This window comes from Pongo pygmaeus, chromosome 7 (genome assembly GCF_028885625.2).
Source record: "Pongo pygmaeus isolate AG05252 chromosome 7, NHGRI_mPonPyg2-v2.0_pri, whole genome shotgun sequence".
Taxonomy (NCBI): Eukaryota; Metazoa; Chordata; class Mammalia; order Primates; family Hominidae; genus Pongo; species Pongo pygmaeus.
The window spans coordinates 58041794-58062174 of NC_072380.2; the positions used below are offsets into that span (position 1 = coordinate 58041794).

General features: G+C 39.3%; 1 pseudogene; it reads left to right on the forward strand.

The window, feature by feature from the left end:
- LOC129042069 (septin-14-like) overlaps positions 1-20381 on the forward strand; it is a 36441-nt pseudogene that overhangs the window by 10094 nt on the left and 5966 nt on the right.

Genomic DNA, 20381 nt, shown 5'->3' on the forward strand with positions numbered 1-20381 from the left:
CTCAGCATTTGTTTGTCTGAAAAAGACTTTATCTCTCCTTCATTTATGAAGCTTAATTTTGCTGGATGCAAAATTCTTGGCTGACAATTATTTTGTTTAAGGAGGCTAAAGATAGGACCCTAATCTCTTCTGGCTTGTAATGTTTCTGCTAATAAATCTGCTGTTAGTCCAATAGGCTTTCCTTTATAAGTTACCCGATGCTTTTGTCTCAGTTCTTAAAACTATTATCTTCATGCTGACTTTAGATAGCCTGATGACTATGTGTCTTGGTGATAATCTTCTTGCAATGAATTTCCCAGGAGTTCTTGGAGCTTCTTGTATTTGGATATCTAAATCTCTAGTAGGGCCAGAAAAGTTTTTCTCAATTATTCCCTCAAATAAATTTTTCAAACTTTTAGGCTTCTCTTCTCCCTCAGTAATACCAATTATTCTTAGGTTTGGCCATTTTACATAATCCTATATTCTTTGAGACTGTCTTCCTTTGATTCTTTTTCTTTATCTTTTCTGATTGGGCTAATTTGAAAGCCTTGTCTTTGAGCTCTCAAATTCTTTTTTCTATTTGTTCTAGTCTATTGTTGAAATTTTCACTGCATTTGGTATTTCTCTGAGTGTGTCTTTCATTTCCATAAGGTCTGATTGGTTTTTCTTTATGATACCTATCTCTCTGGAAAATTTTTCATTCGTATTCTGGATTTTTTTATTTCTTTATGTTGTTTTCACCTTTCCCTGGTATCTCCTCAAGTAGCTTAACAACCTTATGAATTCTTTGTCTGGTATTTCAAAGATTTAATCTTGGTTTGAATCCATTTCTGGTGAGCTCATGTGGTCTTCTGGGGGTGTTATAGAACCCTGTTTTGTCATATTACCAGACTGACTTTTCTGGCTCTTTCTAATTTGGGTAGACGATTTCTTCAAATTGTTCTTGAATTCATTTTTTATTTGACTGTGTTTTTTAAAAAATTATTTTTCCATCTTAAGGATCTGACTTTAATGTTTGTAGTTTTTTATTGCCTAAATTGTTCTTGGTGCTTTTATGGGTAAAGACCCCATATGAGTTCCTTAGTTATAGAGAGTCTTTGTGCACTGGCTTTCCTAGATGATGGTTATGTACTTGGTGTGTGGGCAAGTTTACTACCTCCTATGGGGTTGAAATGCCAAGGATCTCTTGAAACTTCTCTTATTCTCCCATGGTGTACACTTTTTGAATTTACTTAATTTTCCCCCATTATTTTATTTACTGAGATGATGATTCAGGCTTCAGACCAGTAGGCGAGTGGTTGTAGCTAAAATAGGTGGGTAGATGTAATACACAATGGAGGGCAGAAGTCCCAGCCTTGATGCAGGTGGCTAGGGGAGCTCTCAATTATATGTGCTGAGGTTTTATCAGGGTAAAGGATGGGAGCTACCTCAATTCCCTTCCAGAAAGCTATCCTTTCCCAGTGTTCTAGCTATTTAGATCTGACAGGCACCATGTTTCATCTCTAGGAATGTTGATATTCCAAGTAGGGAGGAATTGTGGCTCTGCCTCTTGTGCAAGCCTGAATCTGGGGTGTGCTCCTCCTGTGGGGATGCAATCACCCCAAATTGTTTCAGTAAGGCTGTCTATAGGTGTATCTGTGCTGTATTCCCATGGGAGCAGCCCCAGCTTTGTCTTCAGTGGTGTACCAGGGGCAAACAAGGACCCCTTCTCCGAGACTCTTTATGATGACAGAGGCTGCCTGCCTGTTGGAGTAGAGATACAGACTTTCAATACTGCACTCAGCAATGCAATTGTGTTTCTGCCGTAAAAGTCTTCCTACCAGTGAAAATATCTGGGACCCAAGGCCTGCCATTCAGATTTTTTCATCCCATGGGGTGGTCCCTTAATATGGTGCTCTCCCCACTTCTCCTAGGAATGGGAGTTCCTGAGAGCCAGACAACAATGATTGTTATTGCTCCTCTGGGTCTAACAACCCAGTTGTGCTACCAGACTCTGGGCTTGTGCTGGAGACTGTCTGCAAGGAATCCATCGATGTGACCTGTCTTCAGGTCTCCCAGCAGTGGATACCAGTGCCAGTTCTGATGGAGGTGTCAGGGAAGTGATGTAGACTCTGAGATTCCTTGGTTGTAGATAGGCTTAGTGTGCTGGATTTCATGAATTCTAGTTATAGTTGTAATGAACTTGTCACATGGATAGACTCAGGACCTCTGGTTAGCCAGGGTGTTGTAGCCAGTGGTGATAGCTGAGGTCACGTAGCCATTGTCTCCTTCCTTGGTGCAGTGTTATTCTACTTAGAGGGACTGTAAAGGATTGTGTTGGTTGACCTCTAGCCAGGAGGGGGCACTTGCAAAAGAGCACCAGCTGTGGTAGTAGCAGTGAGATTTGAGCTTGTCCTAAGTTGTCCAGGGGAAGTATTCTGATGTCTTAGGTGATGGGCATGGCTATTAAGCTTCCAAAAGTTTATGTCCTTTGTGTTAAGCTACTAGGGTGGGGGAAGGAGTACCACCAGGTGGAGGGCAGGGTTAGGTGGGTCTACGCTCTGACTCTCCTTGGGCAGGGCAGGACACCAGCCCTGTGATGGTTGGAGTGTGGTTCTCAGGCTGCTGGGGCAATGTTCCAGAGGGGAGTAATACTGTCTCTGCCGCACTGAAGAGCTGGCAAAGGGAGTGGGGAGTAGTGGGTATCAGTAAGCCTCACACAGCTCCCATGCAGTTGGCAAGGCTGATCTCACTCCCACAGTGCTCTGATGATAATGCAGGGTTTGGATCCAGGTAGTCTGTGCACAGAGCTCAGACCTGCTCCAGGCCATAAGCTTCCCCACAGAGATAGCAAGCATGGCTTTTAGGCCATGCCCCTTCCCATCTGCCCACAAAACCAGGTGCCTACCTCCTGCACTAGTATCTGCAGCTCAATACTCACCCCTAACCCCCTTTTGCTGTTTTCTGATCAGGGGAGTTTATCTCTATTGGAGATTATGCCACAAAATTCTGTTGGGAGCTTCTTTCACCCTGTCACCCCTCCCTGAGCTTCTTAGCTGATTTCCCTGATGGCCCCTGTTAGATACAGTCAGGAATGGCTTCCCTTCATTAATCCTGGAGACTGGGAATGCCTGCAGGGCACTTCCCACTGCCACTTCTACTTCTTTTTTCTTTTCTTTTCTTTTCTTTTCTTTTCTTTTCTTTTCTTTTCTTTTTGAGACAGGGTCTTGCTTTGTCACCCAGGCTGGAGTGCCATGGTGCAATCTCAGCTCACTGCAACCTCTGCCTCCTGGACTCAGGTGATTCACCTTCCTCAGTCTCCTGAGTAGCTGGGACTACAGTCATGAACCACCTTGCCTGGCTAACTTTTGTATTTTTTGTAGAGACATGGTTTCACCATGTTGCCCAGGCTGAACTGCTACTTCTACTTTTATATTTCACACTGCTCCCTGAAGCCATTCGAGTTCTGGGTAGGGTAAAGGCCTCTTCCATGGCCTGGAATTTCGGATTCCCCAGTGGGGATGTGTACTCTGGAGGCAGACTCTCTTCTTCTCACACTCTAGGGACTTACGGGTTTTTGCCTGTCTCAGGGAGTAGGTTGCAACCTGCTGCTTCTTTCAAAGGGTCTGTGGATTCTTTCAGTTTTTCTATTAAGTTCCTGCATTGGTTCTTGGAAAGAAAATTCACAATGTGAATCTCTACACACTATTCTGTTCTTCCAAGTGGAAGAGGCATGCTAACACTGCCTCCAATCAGCCATCTTAGAATAGAATTCTTCTGTCTTTTTCTCCACTCTTTCTATTCTGTGTGTGTTTTTTTTTCTAATTCTGTAGACTTACCTTCAAGTTCACTGATACTTTCAATGCAGTTGAGTCTACTCATGAGCTCATAAAAGGTATTATTTATATCTGTCAACTTATTTTGTTTCTAGCATTTTCACATGATTTTCTTATAGTTTCCATGTCTCTGCTGAAATTAGTCATCTGGTCTTGCACATTGCACATATTTTCTATTAGGATTTTAACATATTAATCATAGATATTTTAAGTTCCTTAGATTGTTGCAACATCTGTTTCACATGTGAGCCTGGTTTCACAACTGCTTTCACAGTTGCTTTCATTTTTATCTTCTTTTGTCTCCCAAGATATCTTTATTCCCCTCTTTTTAAGCTTTGTAATTTTGGGGCTGAAAACTGGACGTCTTATGTAGAACCAAAGAAACTGAGATAAGTAGATTTTATGTCTGAAAACTGAGATGCATTTTCTTTGACTAGGGCTTTAGTACAGAGGTTTGTGTTTCTCTGAGTAAAGCTGGGTTTGAGATTTGATGTTGCTATAGTGTGATTCTTACTACACTTTGGGCTGGTTTTTTTTCCCCTTTTTTTTTCTTTGTTATTGTTGTTGAGGTGAAGCTTCACTCTCGTTGCCCAGGCTGGAGTGCAATGGCATAATCTTGGCTCACTGCAACCTCTGCTTCCCAAATTCAAGTGATTCTCCTGTCTCAGCCTCCTGAGTTGCTGGGATTACAGGCATGTGCCACCACCCCTGGCTAATTTTGTATTTTTTGTAGAGATAGGGTTTCTCTATGTTGATAAGGCTGGTCTCAAACTTCCATCCTCAGGTGATCCACCTGCCTTGTCCTCCCAAATTACTGGGATAACAGGCATAAGCCACCACGCCTGGCCTCTCCTATGGGCTTTGAATGTCTCTGGTGATGCCTTGTGTTGAGGGTAGGGGTTGGCTTGCCAGAGGATGTTTCTCTGATGATGATTTCATCCTCAGCCTTAAGTTTTCCTTTTGTGCTATGCCTCAGAAACAGCATGTCTCTTGCAATATCTCTTGCAAATAATATGTATCTTGACAGCAGTTAGCCTGGTGCTGGGGGGTAGGTGAGAATACTTTTTTATCTGATTGGCACTCTTAGGCAAGCTCTCTGCCTCTGGGCCCCAGGGGTATGAACTTCTCTTTCTCTTCTTCTGAAATGGTTCTGAATCCGTTGTGAATTTCTGCACATCTTCTAGGGCTTCAAGCATTTTGTGTGTGTTCCCTACTTCCAGCAGTAATGTACTTTCACCAGCACCCTAAGAGAGTGCTTCTTGGCTCTTCCCCCACAGATGAAGGCTTTTTTATTCTGTAGAGGAGAAATGTCTCAGTGGAGCTTCTTGCCAGCATTGCTGCTGTTGCATCTCCCAGTTCTGTACCTTGAGAGAGATTTTTTTTTCAGAGTTAGTTCTATCAATCTTTCACGGAATGTCTAGTTGGGTTCGAGGAGAAAAAGTCTTCCAGGAGCTACAGATTATATTTTGTTCTACAAAAAACCACATGCACACTTGTTTGCTTTTTTAAAAAAAAGTTTGAAATGGAGTTTTGCTCTGTCACCCAGCCTGGAGTGCAGTGGCGTAATCTCAGCTTACTGCAACCTCCGCCTCCTGGGTTCAAGTGATTCTCGGGTCTCAGCCTTCTGAGTAGCTGGGATTACAGACATTCACCACTATACCCAGCTAATGTTTGTATTTTTAGTAGAGACTGGGTTTCACCATGTTGGTCAGGCTGGTCTCAAACTCCTGACCTCAAGTGATCCACCCACCTTAGCCTCCCAAAGTGTTGGGATTATGGGCATGAGCCACCATGGACCTGGCCAGCACTTGTTTTTATCTCAGTGCTATATTAAATAGCTAAGACATGGAATCAACCTAGGTGTCCATCAATGGCAGATTAGATTTAAAAATGTGGTACATATACACTGTGGAATACTATGCAGCCATAAAAAATGAAATATGTTATTTGCAACAACACGGATGCTGCTGGGGGCCATTATCCTAAGTAAATTAATACAGGAACAGAAAACCAAATACCACATGTTCTCATTCATAAGTGGGGGTAAACATTAAGTACTCATAGACGTATGAGTGTGAGACTCACGCCATAGATGGCAACAGTGGACACTGAGGCCTACTAGAGGGTGAGGGAGGGAGGGGGTGAGGGCAGAAAAATCTACCTATTGAGTATTATGCTTGGTACCTGGGTGATGGGATCATTCACACCCCCAAACCTCAGCATCATGCAGTATTCCTGCACATGTATGCCCTGAATGTAAATGTTGAAATTACAAATAAAAATTAAATACACATATTAAATCAAAGCTTACTAAATTAAAAAATATAATTAATATACCCTGTATTCCCTAGTTAGAATTACAAATTTCCAAATAAGGACAGATAAAAAAAACCAAAAAACAAACAAAAAAAGCAGCTACAGATGATTTCTGTTTATGGCTCAAAGTTTTTACTCTTCTGCCAAGGCATGTTCTCCAATTTGCTCCTTGCTTTAGAACTCTTCTTACTGATGTCTGCATGTTTCTTACCTAGAAATGTTGACACTCCCATCTTGTCTTTTCCTGTGGGTTCCTGTCTCTCCATCGATTCTAGAACAATTGGTTGACCTGAAACATCAGTACTAGGATGAGTTAAAAAAGAAGTTGTGACCTCACCTTAGTCCATTATTTTATTCCTGTAGTGTTAGTAGTAATGTCTTCTTTTCTGGTCTCCACATCTCTAAGTAGAAATTAGAAATGAATATAACTGATTTTTGTATATTGACTTCATATCTTGTAATTTTGATACATTCTCTTAGTAGTTTTAGTGGATGCTCTGTAGATTCTTGTATATTTTCTACCTTTTATTCCAATACAAGATAACAAACTCTTTTGAATATTTATGCTTTTCATTTGCCCTATTGACTGTAAGAACCTCCAGTACAATGTATAAAAATGTCAAGATCTGACATTTCTGTATTTTCAATCTTGTGAGGAAAGTACTCAGATGTTTACTAGTAAGTATGACATTAGATTTAAATTTTTTTGTAATATAGTTTTATCAGATTAAGTTCTCTTTAATAGATTTTAAAAATCACAAATTGGTATTCAATTCAATTTGTCAAATATAATATTTTTCATTTATTAAGTCAGTCATATGGTGATTTTCCTTTATACCATTAATAGGGTGAAATACATTTATTAATTTATGAATTTTCAATTTTTTTTGAGACAGGGTTTTACTCTGTTACCCAGGCTGCACTGTAGTGGCACAATCATAGCTCACCTCAAACTCTAACTCCTGGGCTTAACTGATCCTCCCACCTCAGCCTTCAGAATAGCTGGGACTATGAGCATGCACCACCACATCCAGCTATTTTTTTAATTTTTATTTTCAGTACAGGCAAGGTTTCACTATGTTGCCCAGGCTGGTCTCAAACTCCTGAGCTCAAGTGATCGCCTAGCCTCAGCCTTCCAAAGTTCTGGGATTACAGGCATGAGCCACCATACTCAGCCCCTAATTTTTAATTTTTATGGATGCATAGTAAGTCTGCATATTTTAGGGGCACATGAGATATTTTCTCATAGGCATACAATGTGTAATAATCATATCAGAATAAATGGGGTATCCACTACCTTAAATGTTTTTCATTTCTTTGTGTTACAAACATTTCAATTGTACTCTTCATTCTTCTACAATGTACAATTTACTGTTGACTATAGTCAGCCTGTTGTGCTATCAAATACTGGGCCTTATTCAGTCTATCTATGTCCTTGTACCCATTAACCATTCCCTCACCACCCCCACTACCCTTCTTAGCCTCTGGTAACCATCCTTCCACTCTCTATCTCCATGAGTTCAGTTGTTTTAATTTTAGCTTCAACGAGTAAGTGAGAACATGTGAAGTTTGTCTTTCTGTGCCTTGCTTATTTCACTTAACATAATGTTAGGTTCCATTCATGTTATTGGAAATGACGGGATCTCATTCCTTTTTATTTTTTTGAGACAGAGTCTCACTCTGTCGCCTAGGCTGGAATGCAATGGTGTGATCTCAGCTCATTGCAACCTCTGCCTCCTGGGTTCAAGCGATTCTCCTGCCTCAGCCTCCTGAGTAGCTGGGATTATAGGCACCCGCCACTACACCTGGCTAATTTTGTATTTCTCATAGAGACAGGGTTTTGCCATATTAGTCGGACTGGTCTTAAACTGCTGACCTCCGGTGATCCACCTGCTTTGGCCTCCCAAAGTGTTGGGATTATAAGCGTGAGCCATCGGGCCCGTCCAGGATCTCATTCTTTTTGATGGTTGAATAGTATGCCATTGTGTGTATGTACCACATTTTCTTTGTCTGTTTGTCTGTTGATGGACACTTAGGTTGCTTCCAAATCTTGGCTATTGTGAATAGTGCTGCAATAAGCATGAGAGTGTAGATATCTCTTTGATATACTAATTTCTTTCTTTTGGGTATATACCTAACAGTGGGATTGTGGGATCATACGGTAGTTCTATTTTTAGTTTTTTGAGGTACCTCCATACTGTTCTCCTTACGAATTCACTTCTCTCCAACAGTGTAAGAGGGTTCTCTTTTTTCTACATTCTCACCAGCATTTGTTATTGCCCGTCTTTTGGGTAAAAACCACTTTAACTCAGATGAGATGACATATCATTGTAGGTTTGATTGGAATTTCTCTGATGGTCAATGATGTTGACTTTTTACATACTTGTTTGCAATTTGTATGTCTTCTTTTGAGAAATGTCTATACTGATCATTAGCCAGTTTTTAATTGGATTATTAGATTTTTTCCTATTGAGCTATTTTAGCTTCTTATATACTCTGGTTATTAATACCTTATCAGGTGGATAGTTTGCAAATATTTTCTCACATTCAGTGGGTTGTCTCCTCACTTTGTTGATTGCTGTCTTTGCTGTGCAGAAGCTTTTTAATTTGATATGATCCCATTAGTCCATTTTTGCTTTGGTTTCCTGTGCTTGTGGGGCATTATCCAAGAAATATTTGCCCAGGTCAGTGTCCTGGAGAGTTTCCACAATGTGTTCTTTTAGTAGGTTCATAGTTTCACAACTTAGATTTATGTCTTTAATCCATTTTTATTTGATTTTTTCTTCTTTTTTTATTATACTTTAAGTTTTAGGATACATGTGCACAACGTGCAGCTTTGTTACATATGTATACATGTGCCATGTTGGTGTGCTGCATCCATTAACTCGTCATTTAACATTAGGTATACCTCCTAAAGCTATCCCTCCCCCCTCCTCCCACCCCACAACAAGCCCCGGTGTGTGATGTCCCCCTTCCTGTGTCCGTGCATTCTCGTTTTTCAATTCCTACCTATGAGTGAGAACATGCAGTGTTTGGTTTTTTGCAATTGTGATAGTTTGCTGAGAATGATGGTTTCCAGCTTCATCCATGTCCCTAAAAAGGACATGAACTCATCATTTTTTATGGCCGCATAGTATTCCATGGTGCATATGTGCCACATTTTCTTAATCCAGTCTATCATTGTTGGATATTTGGGTTGGTTCCAAGACTTTGCTATTGTGAATAGTGCCGCAATAAACATACATGTGCATGTGTCTTTATAGCAGCATGATTTATAGTCCTTTGGGTATATACCCAGTAATGGAATGGCTGGGTCAAATGGTATTTCTAGTTATAGATCCCTGAGGAATTACCACACTGACCTCCACAATGGTTGAACTGGTTTACAGTCCCACCAACAGTGTAAAAGTGTTCTTATTTCTCCAAATCCTCTCCAGCACCTGTTGTTTCCTGACTTTTTAATGACCACCTTTCTAACTGGTGTGAGATGGTATCTCATTGTGGTTTTGATTTGCATTTCTCTGATGGCTAGTGATGATGAGCATTTTTTCATGTGTTTTTTGGCTGCATAAATGTCTTCTTTTGAGAAGTGTCTGTTCATATCCTTCACCCACTTTTTGATGGGGTTGTTTGTTTTTTTTCTTGTAAATTTGTTTGAGTTCATTGTAGATTCTGGATATTAGCCCTTTGTCAGATGAGTAGATTGCAAAAATTTTCTCCCATTCTGTAGGTTGCCTGTTCACTCTGACGGTAGTTTCTTTTGCTGTGCAGAAGCTCTTTAGTTTAATGAGATCCCATTTGTCAATTTTGGCTTTTGTTGCCATTGCTTTTGGTGTTTTAGTCATGAAGTCCTTGCCCATGCCTATGTCCTGAATGGTATTGCCTAGGTTTTCTTCTAAGGTTTTTATGGTTTTAGGTCTAACATTTAAGTCTTTAATCCATCTTGAATTAATTTTTGTATAAGGTGTAAGGAAGGGATCCAGTTTCAGCTTTCTACATATGGCTAGCCAGTTTTCCCAGCACCATTTATTAAATGCCAAGATGGCCAAATAGGAACAGCTCCAGTCTACAGCTCCCAGTGTGAACAATGCAGAAGGCGGGTGATTTCTGCATTTCCAACTGAGGTACTGGGTTCATCTCACTGGGGAGTGTCAGAAAGTGGGTGCAGGACAGTGGGTGCAGTGCAACGAGCATGAGCCAAAGCAGGGCGAGGCATCGCCTCACCTGGGAAGTGCAAGGGATCAGGGAATTCCCTTTCCTAGTCAAAGAAAGGGGTGACAGACAGCACCTGGAAAATTAGGTCACTCCCACCTTAATACTGTGTTTTTCCAACAGTCTTAGCAAACTGTGCACCAGGAGATTATATTCTGTGCCTGGCTCGGAGGGTCCTATGCCCACAAAGCCTCACTCATTGCTAGCACAGCAGTCTGAGATCAAGCTGCAAGGTGGCAGCAAGGCTGACGGAGGAGCACCCACCATTGCCAAGGCTTGAGTAGGTAAACAAAGTGACCAGGAAGCTCTAACTGGGTGGGGCCCACCACAGCTCAAGGAGGCCTGCCTGCCTCTATAGACTCCACCTATGGGGGCAGGGCATAGGCAAACAAAAGGCAGGAGAATCCTCTGCAGACTTAAATGTCCCTGTCTGACACCTTTGAAGAGAGTAGTGGTTCTCCCAGCACACAGCTGGAGATCTGAGACCAGACAGACTGCCTCCTCAAGTGGATCCTTGACCCCTGAGTAGCGTAACTGGGAGGCAACCCCCAGTAAGGGCAGACTGACAGCTCACACACCCGGCTACTCCTCTGAGACAAAACTTCCAGAGGAACAATTAGGCAGCAACATTTGATGCTCACCAATATCTGCTGTTCTGCAGCTTCCGCTGCTGATACCCAGGCAAACAGAGTCTGGAGTGGACCTCCAACAAACTCCAACAGACCTGCAGCTGAGGGTCCTGACTGTTAGAAGGAAAACTAACAAACAGAAAGGATATCCACACCAAAACCCCATCTGTGCATCACCATCATCAAAGACCAAAGGTAGATAAAACCACAAAGATGGGGAAAAAACAGAGCAGAAAAACTGGAAACTCTAAAAATCAGAGCACCTCTCCTCCTCCAAAGGAATGCAGCTCCTCACCAGCAATGGAACAAAGCTGGACAGAGAATGACTTTGATGAGTTGAGAAAAGAAGGCTTCAGATGATCAAACTACTCTGAGCTAAAGGAGGAAGTTCAAACCCATGGCAAAGAAGTTAAAAACCTTGAAAAAAATTAGATGAATAGCTAACTAGAATAACCAATGCAGAGAAGTCCTTAAAGGACCTGATGGAGCTGAAAACCAAGGCATGAGAACTATGTGATGAATGCACAAGCCTCACTAGCTGATTCAATCAACAGGAAGAAAGGGTATCAGTGATGGAAGATCAAATGAATGAAATGAAGCAAGAAGAGAAGTTTAGAGAAAAAATAATAAAAAGAAACAAACAAAGCCTCCAAGAAATATGGGACTATGTGAAAAGACCAAATCTACATCTGATTGGTGTACCCGAAAGTGACGGGGAGAATGGAACCAAGTTGGAAAACACTCTGCAGGATATTATCCAGGAGAACTTCCCCAATCTAGAAATGCAGGCCAACATTCAAATTCAGGAAATACAGAGAACTCCACAAAGATACTCCTCGAGAAGAGCAACTCCAAGACACATAATTGTCAGATTCACCAAAGTTGAAATGAAGAAAAAAAATGTTAAGGGCAGCCAGAGAGGAAAGGTGAGGTTACCCACAAAGGGAAGCCCATCAGACTAACTGCTGATCTCTCAGCAAAAACTCTACAAGCCAGAAGAGAGTGGGGACCAATATTCAACATTATTAAAGAAAAGAATTTTCAATCCAGAATTTCATATCCAGCCAAACTAAGCTTCATAAGTGAAGGAGAAATAAAATCCTTTACAGACAAGCAAATGCTGAGAGATTTTGTCACCACCAGGCCTGCCCTAAAAGAGCTCCTGAAGGAAGCACTAAACACGGAAAGGAACAATGGGTATTGCCACTGCAAAAACATGCCAAATTGTAAAGACCATCAAGGCTAGGAAGAAACTGCATCAACTAATGAGCAAAATAACCAGCTAACATCATAATGACAGGATGAAATTCACACATAACAATATTAACCTTAAATGTGAATGGGCTAAATGCTCCAATTAAAAGACACAGACTGGCAAATTGGATAGTCAAAACCCATCAGTGTGCTGTATTCAGGAAACCCGTCTCATTTGCAGAGACACACATAGGCTCAAAATAAAGGGCTGGAGGAAGATCTACCAAGCAAATGGAAAACAAAAAAAGGCAGGGGTTGTAATCCTAGTCTCTGATAAAACAGACTTTAAACCAACAAAGATCAAAAGAGACAAAGAAGACCATTACATAATGGTAAAGGGATCAATTTGTTTGATTTTTATGTATGGTGAGACATAGGAGTCTGTTTTCATTCCTCTATATATGGATATCCAATTTTTCCAGCACCATTTATTGAAGAGACTCTTCTTTCCCCACTGTATGCTCTTGGCACCTTACTCAAAAATGAGTTCGCTTTACGTGTCTGAATTTATTTCTGTGTTCTGTATTTGGTTCCCTTGTTCTATGTGTCTGTTTTTATGCCAGTACCATGCCGTTTGGGTTACTGTAGTTCCATATTATAATTTGAAGTCAAGTAATGTGATTCCTTCAGTGTACTCAGAATACTCAGCATTTGAGTATTCTGGGTCTTTTGGGGGTACATGTAAATTTTAAGATTTTTTTTTTCTATTTCTGTGGAGAATGTCACTGGATTGAGCAGAATATGTAGATTGCTTTCCGTGGTACCAACATTTTAACAATATTGAGTCAACCCATGAAGATGGAATATCTTTACATTATTTTGTGTCCTCTTCAATTTCTTGCATCAATATTTTAGAGTTTATCATTTATTTATTTTTGAGTGCTGAACTAACCTTACATTTCTGGAAAAAATGCCAATCATTTTAATCTATTATCTATTTTATATACAAGTGAATTGTATTTGGTAATGATTTGCTATGATTTAAAAAAACCATGCAGTATGATTTCTTCTAAATGAAATTCTAGAAAAGGTAAAACTATACCATCTGAAAACAGATGAGAGGTTGCCAGGGCTGAGGGGTAAGGGTTGTGAATTGACTGAATAGGGTTAAGAGAGAAAGCTTTAAGAATGTCAGAAATGTTCTATATGGTGATCATGATGGTGATTACATCACTATACACATTTGTTAAAATTAATCATTGTGCACACAAAGTTGGTGAATTTTATTATATGTAAATTATTCCTCAATAAAGCAAGCTAATTAACATATACAAATTTTTAGTAGAAAAAAGCAAGTTGCAGAATTATGTGTTTTGTTTTGTTTTGTTTTGAGACAGAGTTTCACTCTTGTCACCCAGGCTGGAGTCCAATGGCACAATCTTGGCTCACTGCAAGCTCCGCCTCCCAGATTCAAGGGATTCTTCTGGCTCAGGACCTCCCGAGTAGCTGGAGTTACAGGTGCCTGCCACCATGCCCAGCTATTTTTTTTTTTTTTTTTGTATTTTTAGTAGAGATGGGGTTTCACTACATTGTCCAGGCTGGTCTTGAACTCCTGACCTCAGGTGATCCTCCTGCCTCATTCTCCCAAAGTGCTGGGATTATAGGTGTGAGCGACCTCACCCAGCTATGTATGTGTTTTTGAAATTTAATACCTCTATATTTGTGTATATAAAAGTATTTTTAATGTCTAGAATCATAAAAATAAAGACGAAGGGGATGGGATGTGATAGTCAAATGGAATATTATCTATCATTTCAATATTTCAGTTGTTAAGAAAAATTTATTTGCACATTCACTAGTTGTATGTTTAAAATTAATTATGGTAGTGAGAAAGAATTTTTGCAGCTATGCACATGACAGAAATTAATATATAATTTTCTTTTTGTGATGTCTTTGCTATTTTTCGGGGGGAAGGTATGGAGTCTCACTCTGTCACCCAGGCTGGAGTGCATGGTGCAATCTTGGCTCACTGCAACCTCTGCCTCCTGGGTTCAAGGGATTCTCTTGCCTCAGTCTCCCAAGTAGCTGGGATTACAGGCACGTGCCACCACACCCGGCTAATTTTTTGTATGTAGTAGAGACAGGATTCCACCATTTTGGTCAGGCTGGTCTCGAACTCCTGACCTAAGGTGATCCACACACCTCGATCTCACAAAGTGCTGGGATTACAGGCGTGAGCCACCGTGCCTAGCCTGTAAGGTGTTTATGTTGACATTATATCTGGCTTCATGAAATACATTGGAAAAAATTCCCCCTCTTCTGTTTTGTAGACAGTTTGTGTGAATTTTTCTTTCACTGCTTGTTGATAGAATTCAATAGTGAAACCAGCAGGGCCTGAAGACTTCTTTGTAGAAAGGTTTTTTACTACAATTTCTTCAGTAGATATATGACTATTTAGATTTCCTGTTTCCCATTGTGTCATTTTTGTAACTTGTTTTTTTCAATGAAATTTATTTATTTTCAAGTTCATTGGCAAAAGAGTAATTTCAAATTCATTGGCAAAATGTGTTTATAGTATTCTGTTATAATTTTGATATCTGTGTGGTCTGTAGTGATATTCTCTCATTTCTGCTATGAGCAATTTCCATTTTGGGTGTTGTTATTAGTCTAGCTAGGTGTTTATCAATCTTATCAATCTTTCCAAAGCAGCAAATTTTTGCTTATTTAATTTTCTCTACAATCTGTCTGTATTTCCTATTTCTTTGCTTTCTGCTTTTATTTTATTTATTTATTTAATTATTTATTTATTTAATTTTTTTTTTTTTTGGAGTCTCACTCTTTCTCCCAGACTGGATTGCAGTGGGCATGATTTTGGCTCACTGCAACCTCTGCCTCCCTGGTTCAACGGATTCTCCTGCCTCAGCCTCCCGAGTAACTGGGATTACAGGCATCTGCCACCATGCTTGGTTAACTTTTGTATTTTTAGTAGAGACAGGGTTTCACCAAGTTTGCCAGGCTTGTCTCAAACTCCTGACCTCAGGTCATGTGCCTGCCTCGGCCTCCCAAAGTGAAGGGATTACAGGCATGAGCCACTATGCCCAGTCAGTTATCAGGTTCTTCTTTTATAAGGGTACAAAATAAATGTGAAAACATCTACTGAACTGATTCTTGATGCTTCTACGTTAACAGCTTTCCTACTGATTTATAATTGCTTTATTCTTGCATTTACTAAAACATTTTTAAAGCATGTTAATTTAGATAAAAAGGCATTTTGTATTCCTCATAGAATAGTGTTAAGAACTGTGAAGTATGCTGAGCTGTCACGGTAAAGTTGTATTTAATGTGCTTATAGGTGTGGAGGGGGTTGTATAATTCCCATTTATATATATATATATATTTATATATATATATATATTTATATATATATATTTATATATATATATTTTTATATATATATATATTTATATATATATTTATATATATTTTTATATATATATTTATATATATATTTTTATATATATATTTATATATATATTTATATATTTATATATACATTTATATATATATATTTATATATGTATTTTTATATAAAAATACCTTAAGTTCGAGGATACATGTGCACAATGTGCAGGTTTGTTACATATGTATACATGTGCCATGTTGGTGTGCTGCATCCATTAACTCGTCATTTACATTAGGTATATCTCCTAATGCTATCCCTCCCCCCTCCCCCCACCCCACAACAGTCCCCAGAGTGTGATGTTCCCCTTCCTGTGTCCATGTGTCTTCATTGTTCAATTCCCACCTATGAGTGAGAACAAGCGATAGTTTGCTGAGAATGATGGTTTCCAGCTTCATCCATGTCCCTACAAAGGACATGAACTCATCATTTTTTATGGCTGCATAGTATTCCATAGTGTATATGTGCCACATTTTCTTGATCCAGTCTATCATTGTTGGACATTTGGGTTGGTTCCAAGTCTGCTATTGTGAGTAGTGCCACAATAAACATACATGTGCATGTGTCTTTATAGCAGCATGATTTATATTCCTTTGGGTATATACCCAGTAATGGGATGGCTGGGTCAAATGGTATTTCTAGTTCTAGATCCCTGAGGAATCGCCACACTGACTTCCACGATGGTTGAACTAGTTTACAGTCCCACCAACTGTGTAAAATTGTTCCTATTTCTCCACATCCTCTCCAGCACCTGTTGTTTCCTGACTTTTTAATGATCACCATTATAATTGGTGTGAGATGATATCTCATTGTGGTTTTGATCTGCATTTCTCTGATGGCCAGTGATGATGAGCATTTTTTCATGTGTCTTTTGGCTGCATAAATGTCTTCTTTTGAGAAGTGTCTGTTCATATCCTTTGCCCACTTTTCGATGGGGTTGTTTGTTTTTTTCTTGTAAATTTGTTTGAGTTCATTATGGATTCTGGATATTAGCCCTTTGTCAGATAAGTAGATGGCAAAAATTTTCTCCCATTCTGTAGGTTGCCTGTTCACTCTGATGGTAGTTTCTTTTGCTATGCAGAAGCTCTTGAGTTTAATGAGATCCCATTTGTCAATTTTGGCTTTCGTTGTCATTGCTTTTGGTGTTTTAGACATGAAGTCCTTGCCCATGCCTATGTCCTGAATGGTATTGCCTAGGTTATCTTCTAGGGCTTTTATGGTTTTAGGTTTTTATGGTTTTATGATTTAAGTCTTTAATCCATCTTCAATTAATTTTTGTACAAGGTGTAAGGAACGGACCCAGTTTCAGCTTTCTACATGTGGCTAGCCAGGTTTCCCAGCACCATTTTTTAAATAGGGAATCCTTTCTCCATTTTTTGTTTTTGTCAGGTTTGTCAAAGATCAGATAGTTGTAGATGTGTGGTGTTATTTCTGAGGGCTCTGTTCTGTTCCATTGGTCTATATCTCTGTTTTGGTACCAGTACCATGCTGTTTTGGTTACTGTAGGCTTGTAGTATAGTTTGAAGTCAGGTAGCGTGATGCCTCCAGCTTTGTTCTTTTGGCTTGACTTGTCAATGCAAGTTCTTTTTTGGTTCCACGTGAATTTTAAAGTAGTTTTTTCCAATTCTGTGAAGAAAGTCATTGGTAGCTTGATGGGGATGGCATTGAATCTATAAATTACCTTGGGCAGTATGGCCATTTTCACAATATTGATTCTTCCTATCCATGAGCATGGAATGTTCTTCCATTTGTTTGTGTCCTCTTTTATTTCATTGAGCAGTGTTTTGTAGTTCTCCTTGAAGAGGTCCTTCACATCCCTTGTAAGTTGGATTCCTAGCGTTTTTTAAACAAAAGTGCTTAGAAATAAAAAATGGATTATCTTTTAACCTTTTAAAAATGATTGATTGACAACTTTATGTACAATATGGATGGATTTCTAATTTTCTAGAATTGTGTTATTAGTAGTAGATTTCTTAGATATAACACAAGTCCTCAGAGGGTATGTAACAAATTTGAAGTAAAAATTATTTGATTTTTTAAATATTTCAAATTGATTCTGGTTTCCTCACATATGTAGAGGATCTCCAACATATAATCATTCAATTTAAATTTTTGACTCTATGATAGTGCTGTTTTTCACTTTATTTGATAAATTACATGAGATATTCAATACTTTATTATCACATAAGCTTTGTGTTAGTTGATTTTGCCCAGCTGTAGGCTAATATAAGTGTTCTGAGCGTATTTAAGGCAGGTAATGTTGAGCTATATGTTAGGTGTATTAAATGCATTTTTGACTTAAAGTATGTTTAATTTTTGATGGGTTTCTTCGGACATGGCCTCATCATAAGTTGAGAAGCATCTGGATTAATATGTGTGGGATTTTCTCAATATATTAACACGCTGGAGCAGAATGAAAGAATGTAAAGTTTTTTTCTTTTTTCTTATGGAAGAAATAATTTATTGTGTTAGAGTAATACATTAGAGTTTCTCGTATTTCCTTAATTCCCTATTTCTTTTATTTATTTCTTTTATTTGGTTTAATTTCTTTTTTATTTTTATTTATTTATTTATTTATTATTATTATACTTTGGGTTTTAGGGTACATGTGTGCAATGTGCAGGTTAGTTACATATGTATACATGTACCATGCTGGTGCACTGCACCCACTAACTCGTCATCTAGCATTAGGTATATCTCCCAATGCTATCCCTCCCCCCTCCCCCCACCCCACAACAGTCCCCAGAGTGTGATGTTCCCCTTCCTATGTCCATGTGTTCTCATTGTTCAATACCCACCTATGAGTGAGAATATGCAGTGTTTGGTTTTTTGTTCTTGCGATTGTTTACTGAGAATGATGATTTCCAATTTCATCCATGTCCCTACAAAGGACATGAACTCATCATTTTTTATGGCTGCATAGTATTCCATGGTGTATATATGCCACATTTTCTTAATCCAGTCTATCATTGTTGGACATTTGGGTTGGTTCCAAGTCTTTGCTATTGTGAATAGAGCCACAATAAACATACGTGTGCATGTGTCCTTATAGCAGCATGATTTATATTCCTTTGGGTATATACCCAGTAATGGGATGGCTGGGTCAAATGGTATTTCTAGTTCTAGATCCCTGAGGAATCGCCACACTGACTTCCACAATGGTTGAACTAGTTTACAGTCCCACCAACAGTGTAAAAATGTTCCTATTTCTCCACATCCTTTCCAGCACCTGTTGTTTCCTGACTTTTTAATGATTGCCATTCTAACTGGTGTGAGATGGTATCTCATTGTGGTTTTGATTTGCATTTCTCTGATGGCCAGTGCAAAAGAAACTACCATCAGAGTGAACAGGCAACCTGCAAAATGGGAGAAAATTTTCACAACCTACTCATCTGACAAAGGGCTAATATCCAGAATCTACAATGAACTCAAACAAATTTACAAGAAAAAAACAACCCCATCAAAAAGTGGGTGAAGGACATGAACAGACACTTCTCAAAAGAAGACATTTATGCAGCCATAAAACATATTTCTATTTCTTTTATTTATTTATTTATTTATTTATTTATTTATTTATTTATTTGAGGCGGAGTTTCACTTGCATCCAGGCTGGAGTGGAATGGCGTGATCTCAGCTCATTGCAACCTCCAACCTCCCAGGTTCAAGCAATTTTCATGCCTCAGCCTCCCAAGTAGCTGGGATTACAGGCATGCACTACCACGCCTGGTTAATTTTTTTTTTTTTTTTTTTTTGAGATGGTTTCTTACTCTGTCACCCAGGCTGGAGTGCTTTCTTACTCTGTCACCCGGGCTGGAGTGCAGTGGTGTGATCTCACCTCACTGCAACCTCTGCCTCCCGGCTTCAAGCAATTCTCCTGAATCAGTCTCCTGAGTAGCTGGGACTACAGACATGCACCAGCACACCTGGCTAATTTTTGTATTTTTAGTAGAGACGGGGTTTCACATTGTTGACCAGGCTGGTCGCAAACTCCTGACCTCTTGATCTGCCCACCTCAGCCTCCCAAAGTGTGGGGATTACAGGCATGAGCCACCGTGCCTGGTCCCTATTTCTTTTAAAATTTAGAAAGAGAGCCTCTTTGAGTGTGCTGAGAGATAGATTCACTTTATTTATAAAAATAATAGCCAAATCTATGTGTTTGAACACAGACTTGTATTTCTACCAATGTATGTAATATATTTGCATCTTTTCTGAGGTATAATAATCAAATGATAATCAATTCTAATTTCTTTGATGTTCTGTAATCATTTTCCTTTCAAATGACTTCATTTTCTAATCCAACAAAAAACTCTAAATTTTTCTTTTACTTAAGCAGAAAGAAAATAATATTTGTTGTGTAACTACAATTGGACATTTTGGTTTGGAATGCTTGCCCAATCAGTTGGTGAACAGATCAATCCAACAAGGATTCTCTTTTAATATTCTCTGTGTGTATAAGTGTCAAACACCTCATTTGAACTATTCCTTCATTTTTTCCAATGTTCATTTCAACTTACCTTAAGCAGTGTAAGACTGATGCCATTAATTCAAATATATCTTCATGTTTGCAATGATTCTCATCTTAGCCATATTCTGAAATCTTTTTTTCTTCTTGAGACAAGGTCTCACTCTGTTGCCCAGGATGGAGTGCAACAGTGTTATCATGTCTCACCATAGCCTCCACCTCCTGGGCTCAAGCAATCCTCCCACCTCAGCTTCCCAAAGTGCTGGGATTGCAGGCAAGAGCCACCACACTTGACCTGTAATAATTTTAAAAAT